General features: G+C 40.7%; 1 protein-coding gene and 1 non-coding gene across 2 annotated transcripts in view; one reads left to right on the top strand and one right to left on the bottom strand.

The window, feature by feature from the left end:
• ENTREP2 (endosomal transmembrane epsin interactor 2) overlaps positions 1 to 14,656 on the top strand; it is a 235,219-nt gene that overhangs the window by 24,428 nt on the left and 196,135 nt on the right. The gene's annotated exons all lie outside the window — the stretch shown is intronic.
• LOC133068768 (U6 spliceosomal RNA) lies at positions 11,626 to 11,732 on the bottom strand. Its single transcript, XR_009695714.1, has one exon. It is a non-coding gene; the product is annotated as a U6 spliceosomal RNA (small nuclear RNA).

Raw genomic sequence — 14,656 nt, 5'->3', positions numbered from 1 at the left:
TACACAAATGAAGGGACAAATTAGAAACACAGAAGTCCAAATAAATGAAGAGGAATAAATAAATAAATAAAATAATTCAGAATAATGATAGTAAAGATGATCAAAAACCTTGAAAGCAAAATGGAAAAAATGCAAGAATCAATTAACAAAGACCTAGGAGAATTAAAGAATAAACATGCAGAGACAAACAACACAATTACTGAAATTAAAAATACTCTAGAAAGAATCAATAGCAGAATATCTGAAGCAGAAAAATGAATCAGTGAGCTGGATGATAAAATGGTGGAAATAACTTCTGAAGAGCAGAATAAAGTAAAAAGAATGAAAAGAACTGAGGATACTTTCAGAGATCCCTGGGACAATATCAAACACACCAGCATTTGAATAATAGGGATCCAGAAGAAGAAGAGACAAAGAAAGGGTATGAGAAAAGTCTTGAAGAGATTATAGTTGAAAATTTCCCCATAATGGAAAGGGAAACAGTCAGTTAAGTCCAAGAGGCAGAAAGATTCCCATACAGGATAAACCCAAGGAGAAACACGCCAAGACACATACTAATCAAACTAACAAAGACTAAACACAAAGAAAGAATGTTAGAAGCAGCAAGGGAGAAGGAACAAGTAACATACAAGGGAAACCCCATACACTTAACAGCTGATCTTTCAGCAAAAACTCTGCAGGCCAGAAAGGAATGGCAGGATATATTTAAAGTACTGAGAGGGAAAAATCTATAACCAAGATTACTGTACCCAGCAAGGATCTCATTCAAAATGATGGAGAAATAAAAAGCTTTTCAGACAAGCAGAAGTTAAGATAATTCAGTACAACCAAACCAGCTTTACAACAAATGTTAAATGGACTTATATAGTCAAAAAATACAAGAGAAGAAAAATGATCTTCAAAATCAACCCCAAACAATTCAGAAAATGGCAATAGGAACATATATATCAATAACTACTTTAAATGTAAATGGATTAAATGCTCCAAGCAAAAGGCATAGACTGGCTGAATGGATACAAAAACAAGACCCGTATGTATGCTGTCTACAAGAAACCCACTTTAGACCTCAGACACATGTAGACTGAAAGTCAGAGGATGGAAAAATATATTCTATGCAAATAGGAAGCAAAAGAAAGCTGGAGTAGCAATCCTCATATCAGACAAAATAGGCCTTAAAATAAAGAGGATTACAAGAGATAAGGAAGGACACTACATAATGATCAAGGGATAAATCCAAGAAGTCATAACAATTCTAAATATCTATGCACCTAAATATAGGAGCACCCCAATACATAAGACAAACACTAATGGACATGAAAGGAGAAATTGATAGTAACACAATAATAGTAGGAGACTTTAACACCCCACTTACACCAATGGACAGATGATCAAAACAGAAAATTAATAAACACAAGTCTTAAATGATACATTAGATGAGATGGATCTCACTGATATCCTCAGGACATTCCATCCAAATGCAGAAGAATACACCTTCTTCTCAAATGCACATGGAACATTCTCCATGATAGACCACATCTTGGGTCACAAATCAAACCTCAGTAAATTAAGAAAACTGAAATCATATCAAGCATCTTCTCCAACCACAATGCTATGAGACTAGATATCAATTGCAAGAAAAAAACTGTAAGAAACACAAACACATGGAGATTAAACAAAATGCTTCTAAATAACCAACAGGTTACTGAAGAAGTTAAAAGGGAAATAAAAAAATTTCTAGAAACAAATGACAATGAAAAAACAACTCAAAACCTATGGGATGCAGCAAAAGCAGTTCTATGAGGGAAGTTTATAGCAATACAATCCTACTTCAAGAAACAAGAAAAATATTGAATAGACAACCTAACTTTACACCTAAGAGAATTGGAAAAAGAAGAACAAAAAACCCCCAAAATTTGTAGAAGGAAAGAAATCATAAAGATCTGAGCAGAAATAAATAAAAACGAAAGGAAAGAAACAATAGAAAAGATTAGTAAAACTAAAAGCTGTTCTTTGAGAAGATAAAATTGAAAAACTTTTAGCCAGACTCATCAAGAAGAAATGAGAGAAGAATCAAATCAACAAAATTAGAAATGAAAAAGGAGAGTTTACAACAGACAATGCAGAAATACAAAGGGTTATAAGAGACTATTATGAACAACTATATGACAATAAAATGGTTAACCTGGAAGAAATGGACAGGTTCTTAGAAAAGTTCAATCTTCCAATACTGAACCAGGAAGAAATAGAAATTATGAACAACCCAATTACAAGCACTGAAATTGAAGCTGTGAAAAATCTCCCCCAAAACAAAAGCCCAGGCCCAGATGGCTTCACTGGAGCATTCTATCAAACATTCAGAGAAGAGCTAATGCCTGTCCTTCTAAAACTCTTTCAAAACATTGCAGAGGAAGGGACACTTCCAAACTCATTCTACGAGGCCATCATCACCCTAATAACAAAACCAGACAAAGACAACACAAAAAAGAAAACTACAGGCCAATATCATTGATGAACATAGATGCAAAAATCCTCAAAAAATTTTAGCAAACAGAATTCAGCAACACATCAAAAAGCTCATGCACAATGATTAAGTTGGGTTTATTCCAGGAATGCAAGGATTCTTCAATATGCACAAATCAGTCAATGTGATATACCATATTAACAAATTGAAAGATAAAAACCATATGATAATCTCAATAGATGCGGGAAAAGCCTTTGCCAAAATTCAGCATCCATTCATGATTAAAACTCTTCAAAAAATGGGCATAGAAGGAACCTACCTCAACATAGTAAAGGGCATATATGATAAGCCTACAGAAAACATTATTCTCAATGGTGAGAAGCTGAAGCATTCCCCCTAAGATCAGGAACAAGACAAAGGTGTCCACCTTCACCACTATTACTCAACATAGTTCTGGAAGTCCTAGCTACAGCATTCAGAGAAGAAAAAGAAATAAAAGGAATCCATATTGGAAAAGAAGAAGTAAAGCACTCACTGTTTGCAGATGACATGATACTGTACATAGAAAACCCTAAAGACAGTATCATAAAATTACTGGACCTAATCAGTGAATTTAGCAAAGTTGCAGGATACAAAATCAATACACAGAAATCACTTGCATTTCTATATACTAACAATGAAAAATCTGAAAGAGAAATTAAGGAATCAATCCCATTCACCATTGCAACAAAAAGAATTAAATATCTAAGAAAAAAACTTACCTAAGGAGACAAAAGAACTGTACACAGAAAATTATAAAACACTGATGAAAGAAATCAAAGATGACATGAACAGATGGAGAGATAGTCCATGTTCCTGGGTAGGAAAAATCAATATTGTGAAAATGACTATACTACCAAACACAATCTACAGATTCAGCGCGATCCCTATCAAATTACTAATGGCATTTTTCACAGAATTAGAATTAAAAATTTCACAATTTATATGGAAACACAAAAGACCCCGAGTAGCCAAAGAAATCTTGAGAAAGAAGAATGGAGCTGAGGAATCAACCTTGCTGACTTCAGATTATACTACAAAGCTACATTCATCAAGACAGTATGGTACTGGCACAAAAACAAATATAGATCAATGGAACAAGATAGAAAGCCCAGAAATAAACCCATGTACCTATGGGTATCTTATTTTTGACAAAGGAGGCAAGAATATACAATAGGGCAAAGACAGCCTCTTCAATAAATGGTGCTGGGAAAACTGGACAGCTACATGTGAAAGAATGAAATTAGAACACTTCCTAAAACCAAACACAAAGATAAACTCAAAATGGATTAAATACCTAAATGTAAGACCAGAAACTATAAAACTCTTAGAGGAAAACATAGGCAGAATACTTGATGACATAAATCAAAGCAAGATCCTCTATGACCCACCTCCTAGAGTAACGGAAATAAAAACAAAAGTAAACAAGTGGGACCTGATTAAACTTAAAAGGTTTTGCACAGCAAAGGAAACTATAAGCAAGGTGAAAAGACAACCCTTGGAATGGGAGAAAATAATAGCAAATGAAACAACTGACAGAGGATTAATTTCCAAAATATACAAGCAGTTCATACAACTCAATACCAGGAAAACAAACAACCCAATCAAAAAGTGGGACAAAGACCTAAACAGACATTTCTCCAAAAAAGACATACAAATGAAAAGATGCTCAATATCACTCATTATTAGAGAAATGCAAATCAAAACTACAGTGAGATATCACCTCACATCTGTCAGAATGGCCATCATCAAAAAGTCTACAAACAGTAAATGCTGGAGAGGGTTTGGAGAAAAGGGAACATTCTTGCACTGTTGGTGGAATGTAAATTGATACAGCCACTATGGAAGATGATATGGAGAGTCCTTAAAAAATTAGGAATAAAACCACCATATGACCCAGCAGTCCCACTCCTACTCATATACCCTGAGGAAACCAGGGTTGAAAAAGACATATGTATCCCATTGTTCACTGCAGCACTATTTACAATAGCTAGAACATGGAAATAACCTAGATGCCCATTGACAGATGAATGGATAAAGAAGTTGTGGTAGATATACACAATGGAATATTACTCACCCATCAAAAGGAATGCATTTGAGTCAGTTCTGATGAGGTGTAGGAACCTAGAACCTAATATACAGACTGAAGTGAGTCAGAAAGAGATAAATGTCATATTCTAATGTACAGGTACAGAATCTTGAAAAATGGTTCTGAAGAATTTATTTACAGGGCAGCAGTGGAGAAATAGACATAGAAAATAGACTTATGGACATGGGGAGAGGGGAGGAAAGGGTGAGATGTATGGAAAGAGTAATATGGACACTTACATTACCATATGTAAAATAGATAGCCAGCGGGAATTTGCTGTATGGCTCAGGAAACTCAAACAGGGGCTCTGTATCAACCTTGAGAGATGCAATGGGGAGGGAGATGGGAGGGAGGTTCAAAAAGGAGGGGATATATGTATACCTATGGCTGATTCATGTTGAGGTTTGACAGAAAACAACAAAATTCTGTAATGCAATTATCCTTCAATAAAAAAATAAAAGAAAACTTCAATGCACATGTATTATTAATGGTCATCTTAGTATTTAGAGCATTAGTATTTTTATTTGCTTGGGTAACTGTCAGACTTCCAAATATCATGTAAGATGACATCCAGATAAAATGGGAAAGATTCTTTCTAAGTGAGCTAAATTATTGATGAGACTTGCTTTTGCAGTAGATGAGTGAGTATCATGAAGTAAGTGCCCAAAGGAAGTTTTCAGCCTCTCTCTCATCTTTGGCTCGGACTTTTTCATTGACTGTCAACTTTGTTTTAATTATGTGTTGGCTTTCCTTCATTTTTTTCCTTGGTCAACATTAGGAGGAAGTGAAGGATAATTATTTCTGATTTGTTTTGTCTTCCTCAGATGAGTATTATAAAAGTTGTCCTATCTCTAAAGCATCTTGTGCTTTTTATATGAACTTTACTATGTATATGCAGGGGTTTCCCTGGTGGCTCAGTGGTAAAGAACCCACCTGCCAATGCAGGAGACCTGGATTCAATACCTGGGTCAGGGAGATCCCCTGGAGAAGGAAATGGCAACCCAATCCAGTATTCTTGACTGGGAAACCCCATGGACAGAGGAATCTAGTGGGCTACAGTCCATGGGGTCACAAAGAGTGAGACAGGACTTAGCAACTGAATAACAGCAAAGTGAAGTAGAATTATAGGTACTGTCAGTGTTTTCCTAGATTCATCACATTTTTCTTCTTGGGTGAGCATGGTCAGTGATACCAGTCTTAAACATGTTAAACAATGTTTTAGGATCTGCTTAGGATCAATATTAGAAGCTGTTTTCACTTGTTAGTTATTTAATAGTAGTACTGGAGGTTGAACTTACAGTGCCCATATTTGAATGATTTTTTAGAAATCTGTATTGTACCTTCATCAGGAGACTTTACATCACATTAATAATAAAAAGTGAGGGACTTCCTAAGGCTTGATTCCTGGTCAGGGAACTAAGATACCAAATGGTGCCTGATGTCAGCAATAAAAAAGGTCAATAAAAGCCAAATTTATTTTAAAAAATAAATATATAAAAAGTGAGGGACAGGGTGGCCTTCAGTAACTAACTGTCCTTCATTGTGGCAAAAGTGATTTGTAAGTAACCATAGTGTAAAACCAGTGCTTTTGAATTGTGGTCCTGGAGAAGACTCTTGAGAGTCCTTTGGACAGTGGGGGGATCAATCTAGTCAATCCTCAAGGAAATCAACCCCCAAATATTCATTGGAAGGACTGATGCTGAATTTGACCCTCCAATCCTTTGGCCACCTGATGCCAAGAGCTGACTCATTGGAAAAGACCCTGATGCTAGGAAAGATTGAAGGCAGAAGAGAAGGGGGCAGCAGAGGATGAGATGGTTAGGTAGCATCACTGACTCAGTGGACATGAATTGGAGCAAACTCCAGGAGACAGTGAAGGACAGGGAAGCCTGGTGTGCTGTAGTCCATGGGGTTGCAGTCAGACACGCCTTAGCGATTCAAGAACAACAACAACAAAACCAGTGACATACCTTCTATTATAAAGACCATTGGCTATTAAGTGGCATCTTTTTGGAAAAACAAAACACTGTTATAAATGTAGCTTTCATGAAATATCTATCCAATGGTAGCTGCATTTATCCCCACACTTCATACTGTTTTCTTCTTCAGTAACACAAAGCTTGAGTCTTACACTCTCTTCTCATTCATAGTATAATTTTTTTTGTTATTTATTTTGGCCTTTGGTGGTTGTGTCGGCAGGAGACTTTATCAGGATACTTTTTAGATTCCACGCTCTATTTTTTGACCTTTTGTGCTGTTTTAGGATTGACAGTGTAATTTCAAGGCATATTGAAAATTGCTGGATGCCTGCATTCCCTCTTTGGTTAATCTCTGAATTTCACTTCTTCTGTGACTGTATTATGTGTCTGTGGAAATTGAACAGCTGCTTTGGTAAGTCAACTGGAACTTTGGATGGAGAAATGTCCCAGTGCATCAGTCAGTTTCATCAGCCTGCCCTAACTTCAGACATTTTATGATCTACCCAAAAGATATGGCGGTTGTTGCTTATTTCATTTGAGCAGCTTAACTGTATCAAAGGCAACCTTCTGTTCACTCAATAATATTTAGTTTTAGTTATATATCATAGTGAAGTATTTTTGGAGAAATCTGAAGGGCCAGTTAGGTATTCAACTTTAAGCTTGTGTTCAACTATATGGTGCCACTGACATAGAACTGTGTCACTGGGAACCAGTACACTTCCTGCCTGGTGACGTTTATGCATGCATAGCCCAGCCACAATGCTTTCTTAGTCTACACATCTGCTTGGCAGGTAGCAGAGTTATTTAATGTTGATTGAATGAGGCACTTTAACATGAGGACTGACTAAAATGTCAATGTTAGACCCAAGGAAATTCAGGCCTGTATTCAGAGTTGTGCCCCTCCTGCCTCAAGGCAGACCTCACTCTAGCCAGGGTCTCTGCTGCTGCTTGCCTGTAGAGTTAGGAGCAATTATGTGCAGTCTTCTTCTGCTGACCGGTAGCCAGTCCTGCCTAGCAAAAACTGATTTTTTTGATTTGAAAAAAATTTTTTTTAATTTATATTGTAATAAAATACACTTAACATGTGGCAAAGCTGAATCTCCAATACTTTGGCCACCTGATGCTAAGAGCTGACTCATTAAAGACCCTGATGCTGGGAAAGATTGAAGGCAGAAGGGGGTAACAGAGGATGAGATGGTTGGATGGCATCACCAATTCAATGGACGTGAATTTGAGCAGACGCCAGGAGATAGCGGAGGACGGGGAAGCCTGGTGTGTTGCAGTCCATGGGGTTGCAAAGAGTCAGACACAATTAGGCAACAGAACAACAACACAGCATGTAATGTAAAATTTACCATCTTAATCTTTAAGTGTACAGTTCAGTAATGTTAATTACATGTGCATTGTTGTAAACCAACATACTTTGGCCACCTGATGCGAAGAGCTGACTCATTTGAAAAGACCCTGATGCTGGGAAAGATTGAGGGCAGGAGGAGAAGGGGACTACAGAGGATGAGATGGTTGGATGGCATTACCGACTCAATGGACATGAGTTTGGGTAGGCTCTGGGAGTTGGTGTTGGACAGGGAGGCCTGGCGTGCTGTGGTTCATGGAGTCGCAAAGAGTAGGACACGACTGAGCGACTGAACTGAATCGAACTGAAACCAACCTCCAGAACCATTTTCATCTTGCAGAACTAGAGCTCCATATCTATTAAACAACTCCTTAATTCCCCATCCTCCAGCCCCTGGCAGACACCATTCCACTTTCTCCCTCTAGGAATTTGAATTTAAACTAACCATGAATTATTTTGTTCTCTGTGCCAGTTGATACTGAATGTGCCAATATCCTCACTCTAATATCTGTTTATCTGGCTTGGGGAATGTTTTCATTCTTTGTTCTGCAGAGAACAAGAATTTTTCTTGTTATAAAAAAGAATTACTGTATTTTATAAAAGTAAAGGGCCATGGATGAGTTGTTCAAATTTAAGTGTATAGAATGAAATTATTCCAAATAAAAATATTTTAATAAAATATATAATATGAAAATATTTAAAGTTATGTTTAAATATCCATTCATTCATTCAGGAAATGTGGCAAGGTGCTCTACTGCCAGAAGCCTGGTTTTGCTTTTGTGCATGTGTGGTGGTTCTGATGGTGTGGCCCCTACAGTGACGCCCCCTCATCTCACTTCCTGCCCTTCCTGGAGAAACTGCTCCTTCTGCTCCTTCCCTGGCCTGTGAGGCCCCCTGGACCTCATCGGTCTCTGCAGACTGATGGGTTGAGTTAATGACAGCTCTGTGTGCCCATCGCATGGCCTCTCCTGTCCACACGGCCGCTGCCCCCATTACAGGACACTTGTGCCTGGATCCCTGTCTAGAATACCTTCCCCCCTCATTTTCTAGGACTTCTCTCCAGCCGGACTCTGGTTCTCCTAACTCCTACTCATGCTTCAGGCCTCACCCTTTGGTCACTTTCAGAGGGGGCTCTCCCTGACCCTTTACCCCTTCTCATCCTCCCTTCTCCCACATCCAGACCCGCTCTCCTGGCTTCACCTTCTGTTCATCTCTTGTACCATCTGATGTTCGATTTTAACAGGCATTTGTCTGTCTGTCTCACTGGAGCAGAGGTTCCTGAGACAGAGTCCTAGGTAGGTAACTCCACCTTGTCCCCTGGACCATACATGTCCCAAGGCAGGTGGGGTTTGTGGAACAGGCCTGTGAACAGAGGAAATGAGCCTCAGTCCCCACAGACACAGCTCTGCATCGCTGTGGGTGCCCCCTGCCCGCTGCCATGGGTCCAGTGGGTCCCTGTCAGGGGGTCTGTCCTTGTCAGCAGGTGTTGCCTTTTCTGGTCAGCCCAGGTCTCTGAGTGCCTGGAGGTTTGTGATCATCAGGCCAAGAGCCAGACGGATGGAAAGCAGCTCTGATTCTGTCCTGGAGATGCCAGCTGGATTTCTGTCTGGGCTTTGGGTTTTTAAGAACCTTTTCCTCATGTCCTCAGACAGGTTCTATTTCCAGCCCAGCAGTGTCTAGAATAGTCCCACATAACTTTTCAAAGCTGTGGGCCTCACGTGCTGTCTACTTTTCATTTATTTCAGAGAGAGCCTCTTTGTACTTGTATTTAGAGAAAATGCCTACAAATTGCAGTAGTATCATCTACATGGATCTGAGCAAACTCCAGGAGATGGTGAAGGACAGGCAAGCCTGGTGTGCTGCAGTCCATGGGGTTGCAAAGAGTTGGACACAGCTGAGCCACTGAACAACATCATCTACATGGAACCCCAGGTGGTTTTAGCACTTTTTGGATCATGCTGTTTAGGGAGATCACTTGTGCAATTTGTAGTGTTACATCTTGCCTTATGTTGCTGTTTAGTCACTTAATTGTGTCCATCTCTTTCTGACCCCATGGACTATAGCCCACCAGGCTCCTCTGTCCATGAGATTTCCTAGGCAAGAGTACTAGAGTGGGCTGCTATTTCTTCCTCCAGGGGATCTTCCCAACCCAGGGATCAAACCCGAGTCTTTTATGTCTCCTGCATTGGCACACAGGATCTTTACCACTGTGTCACCTGGGAAGCCCCCTACAGATTATTGGTGCCTTTTCTTGTGCTGAGAACTGCCCTTATTTTTCTCATTTTGTCTGGAACAGTGACAACTTTGTTTCTAGCTAGAGTGTAGTAACCACAACTCAGACCCCACTACTTTTAAGCTTCCCCTCTGTGACGCCCCATGCTCACCCCATTGTTTGTAGGGTCGCCTCTGATCGACTGAGATAACCAGAGGTTTAACTCATCTCCTCCCTAAAAATAAATCAGCTCTCAGCCCTTAAAAGAACTTTGGATTTCTCCTTATGATCTCAGCACTTCATTGCTGAAAGGGATTAGGTATTTTTCAAACTGAGAAGCCTAATCCGGGTCATTTATAGACGTTTGAGAAGTATTCTTTATCCTGTACTTCCGTACTGTTGCTAAAGCAACCCTTTCTTCATGGTGAAATAAACCCCTGACATATTTTTCAGAACAAGAATGGATATAAATAAAAGAGCTAAGTACAAAACCATCATCGTAATATCCTGGCGGCTCAGTGTTCCGTTTACAGGTTTGGAGAGTCAAGAGCCACATTTATAGAACTTATTTTTTGCCTCACCCAGCAGCTTGTGGGATCCTGGTCCCACCTATCAGGGATGGAACCAGTGGCCTCTGCAGTGGAAGCAGAGTCCTAACTACTGGACCAGCAGGGAATTTGAGCCACATTTATCAAGTCTAACCCGATGTTGCCACAGAACCCTTTTAAATTATGGGCCCGTCCATTGTCTCAAAGACCCACATGAGAAAGTCAGTTCTCAATATTCAGAATTGTGAGAGGAGGATTAGGTCAGAGCTGGGTTGGCTCAGACATCCCATGTGTTCCTTGTTGGAAAAGAGAGAGAGTGATGGTCCCTCTGTTTCCATCCAGGGCCTCCTGTGCTGGTGTGGTTTTGGGTTGAATGTAAGTTCAGTTCAGTCACTCAGTCGTGTCTGACTCTTTGCGAGCCCATGGACTGCAGCTCGCCAGGCTTTCCTGTCCATCGCCAACTCCCAGAGCTTGTTCAAACTCATGTCCATCGAGTCGGTGATGCCATCCAATCATCTTATCCTCTGTCTCTCCCTTCTCCTCCTGCCTTTAGTCTTTCCCAGCATCAGGGTCTTTTCCAATGAGTCAGTTCTTTGTATCAGGTAGCCAAAGTATTGACGTTTCAGCTTCAGCATCAGTCCTTCCAATGAATATTCAGGACTGTTTCCTTTAGGATTGACAGGTTTGATCTCCTTGCAGTCCAAGGGACTCTCAAGAGTCTTCTCTAACACTACAGTTCAAAAGCATCAATTCTGTGGCACTCAGCTTTCTTTTTAGTCCAACTCTCACATCCATACATGACTACTGGAAAAACCATAGCTTTGACTAGATGGACCTTTGTTGGCAAGGTAATGTCTCTGTTCTTTCTTTCTTTCTTTTCGGGTTGTGGTTGTTTATTGCAAACTGTTATAATTAAAGTGGTATTTTACAAGTGTTTAAGACAAAAAATATGGAACGCTTCACGAATTTGCGTGTCATCCTTGCTCAGGGGCCATGCTAATCTTCTCTATATCGTTTCAATTTTAGTGTATGTGCTGCCGAGGCGAGCACTCTCTGTTTTTTAATATGCTGTCTAGGTTGGTCATAGCTTTTCTTCCGAGGAGCAAGCGTCTTTTACTTTCATGACTGCAGTCACCATCTGCAGTGATTTTGGAGTCCCCAAAATTAAAGTCTGTCACTGTTTCCATTGTTTCCCCTTCTATTTGCCATGAAGTGATGGGGCTGGATGCCATGATCTTCGTTTTTTGAATGTTGAGTTTTAAGCCAACTTTTTCACTCGCTTCTATCGCTTTCATCAAGAGGCTCTTTAGCTGTTCTTCACTTTCTGCCTTAAGGGTGGTGTCATCTGCGTATCTGAGTTTATTGCTATTTCTCCTGGCAATCTTGATTCCAGCTTGTGCTTCATCCAGCCCAGCATTTCGCATGATGTACTCTGCACATACGTTAAATAATCAGGGTGACAATATACAGCCCTGATGTACTTCTTTACCAATTTGAAACCAGTATATTGTTCCATGTCTGGTTTTAACTGTTGCTTCTTGACCTGCATACAGATTTCTCAGGAGGCTGGTAAGGTGGTCTGGTATTCCCATCTCTTGAAGAATTTCCCACAGTTTGTTGTGATCTACACAGTCAAAGGCTTTGGCGTAGTTAATAAAGCAGAAGTAGATGTTTTTCTGGAACTCTGTTGCTTTTTTGATGATTCAACAGATGTTGGCAATTTGATCTCTGCTTCCTCTGCCTTTTCTAAATCCAGCTTGAACATCTGGAAGTTCTCAGTTCACGTATTGTTGAAGCCTGGCTTGGAGAATTTTGAGCATTACTTTGCTAGTGTGTGAGATGAGTGTAATTGTGTGGTAGTTTGAACATTCTTTGGCATTGCCTTTCTTTGGAATTGGAATGAAAAGTGACCTTTTCCAGTCCTGTGGCCCCTGCTGAGCTTTCCAATTTTGATGGCATATTGAGTGTAGCACTTGTACAGCATCATCTTTTAGGATTTGAACTAGCTCAACTGGAATTCCATTACTTCCACTAGCTGTGAACGTAAGAAGTCATCCTTTTTATGGGTCACATAGAGTCCAATATGGGGCTTCCCAGGTGGCTCAGGGGTAAAGAACCCACCTGCCAATGCAGGAACCACTGTAGATAAGAGTTAAATCCTTGGAGCGGGGCGGGGCAAAATCCCCTGGAGGAGGAAATGGCAACCCGCTCCAGTTTTCTTGTTTGGGAAATCCCATGGACAGAGGAGCCTGGTAGGCTACAGTCTGTGGGGTTGCAGAGAGTCAGGCACAGCTGAGAGTCCAATATGGGCAGCAGTGTGCAGTTCAGCCTGACACATACTCTCTAGAACTCGAGTCCTTGGGCCCTGGCAGAGCACCACTGAAGCAGCTTATCAGTGAAACAGACCCAAATGTAGACCTGTTCTCTTTGCTGGTACCCACCGTGTCTGCTCCCAGCTCGTTCCTGAAGCCGGAGTGGACTTTCCCTTCTCTTTCCCCTCAAGGAGAGCCTTGAGTCTTGATCTGCTACAGTGGGAGGTTCCCTTGCTCTCAGGGAGGAATGCCAGACTCTTTTTTTTTAACCTGGGGTGTCTGACTGGCTATTGGAGGAGGGAGAATTCCATAGTGAGGATGGTCAGTGTCTGAAGACAGAACCCTTGCCCTGATCAGTGCCTTAGGGATGGACCATATAGGTCTGGACTATGAAAAGCTTAATAATGGCCATGGTGGACCTATCTCCACATTTTTCTGGACTTCATAACCTCACCGACCCTGAGATTCTTTTTATTATTATTATTATTTTGACAGTGCCAGGCAGTGTGCAGAGTCTTAGTTCCCTGACCAGGCATCAAATCCATCTGTGCACCCTGTGTTGGGAGCATGGAGTCTTAACCACTGAACCACCAGGGAAGTCCCCACTCTGGGGTTCTTACACTACATAGTGAAATTGAATTTCTCACCAGATCAACAGGTATAGCCTAAGAAGTATTTCACTTGGAAATAATGAAGGCAGTATCTCTTGTCCCTGAGTCTGGTCTGGCAGTTTTCTCCTGTTCACTTCTCTAGCTTTTGCTTCTCCCTCTCTACTGATCACAAGTTCACCTGAAGCTGAAACCCAGAGTTCTGTAGGGTCACCATGTCTGATATATTTAAAGCTTACTGTAAAAAAAAAAGGCATACTTTTTATGATTAGAGGAAAATGCAAGTTGGTTGGAATTCTCCTGGAGTTGAAGTTGTATGTACTGTGGATTTGGGAGCAGATGGACATGCTGCCTAGGAAAAGGATCGAGGCCTCATTGGACCTGTCCAGCACCTCCTGCCTGGACAGCTGTGGGCGAGTTACAGCCTCAGTTTCTGCACTTGCTGAGCGGTGGTGAGGAGCCTATCTTGTGGGAAACCCAAGGTCAAGGAGAATTCACTGAAATAGTCTGTCTACAGTGCACAGTATTAGTTGGAGTTAGTACAACTCTTTGTGATCCCATGAACTGTAGTCTGCCAGGCTCCTCTATCCATGGGATTCTCCTGGCAAGAATACTGGAGTGGGTTGCCATGCCTGCCTTCAGAGGATTTCCTGACGCAGGTATTGAACCTGTGTCTCCTGCATTGCAGGCAAATTCTTTACCACTGAGCCACCAGGGAAGCCCGTACAGTGCATAAAACACACGCTAAATCAGGCTCATCTCCTCTTGCTCTGACAGAGCGAAGAGTAATGTGGGAGGGTCTGCTGTCTTTGGGTGGTGAATATGTCACTCAGTTTCAGGGGATAGTTCAGGGTCTTGGCTGTAATCCCTGGCCTTCTGTTTAATGTCTTTTATTCATTTTCTTTGAAATACCAATGGAATTTATATATTTGATAAGCATGTCAATCTGAGAATTGTTTTCAATTCTTGGGAAGATTTTGGATTTTGTAGGTTTTGAAATCTAGTTGGGGTAAATTCCAGTTTCTCCTTTTTTGTTAGAACAATATAAATCTGT

Source organism: Dama dama, chromosome 13, assembly GCF_033118175.1.
Source record: "Dama dama isolate Ldn47 chromosome 13, ASM3311817v1, whole genome shotgun sequence".
Taxonomy (NCBI): domain Eukaryota; kingdom Metazoa; phylum Chordata; class Mammalia; order Artiodactyla; family Cervidae; genus Dama; species Dama dama.
This window is presented reverse-complemented; position numbering and strand designations above follow the sequence as displayed.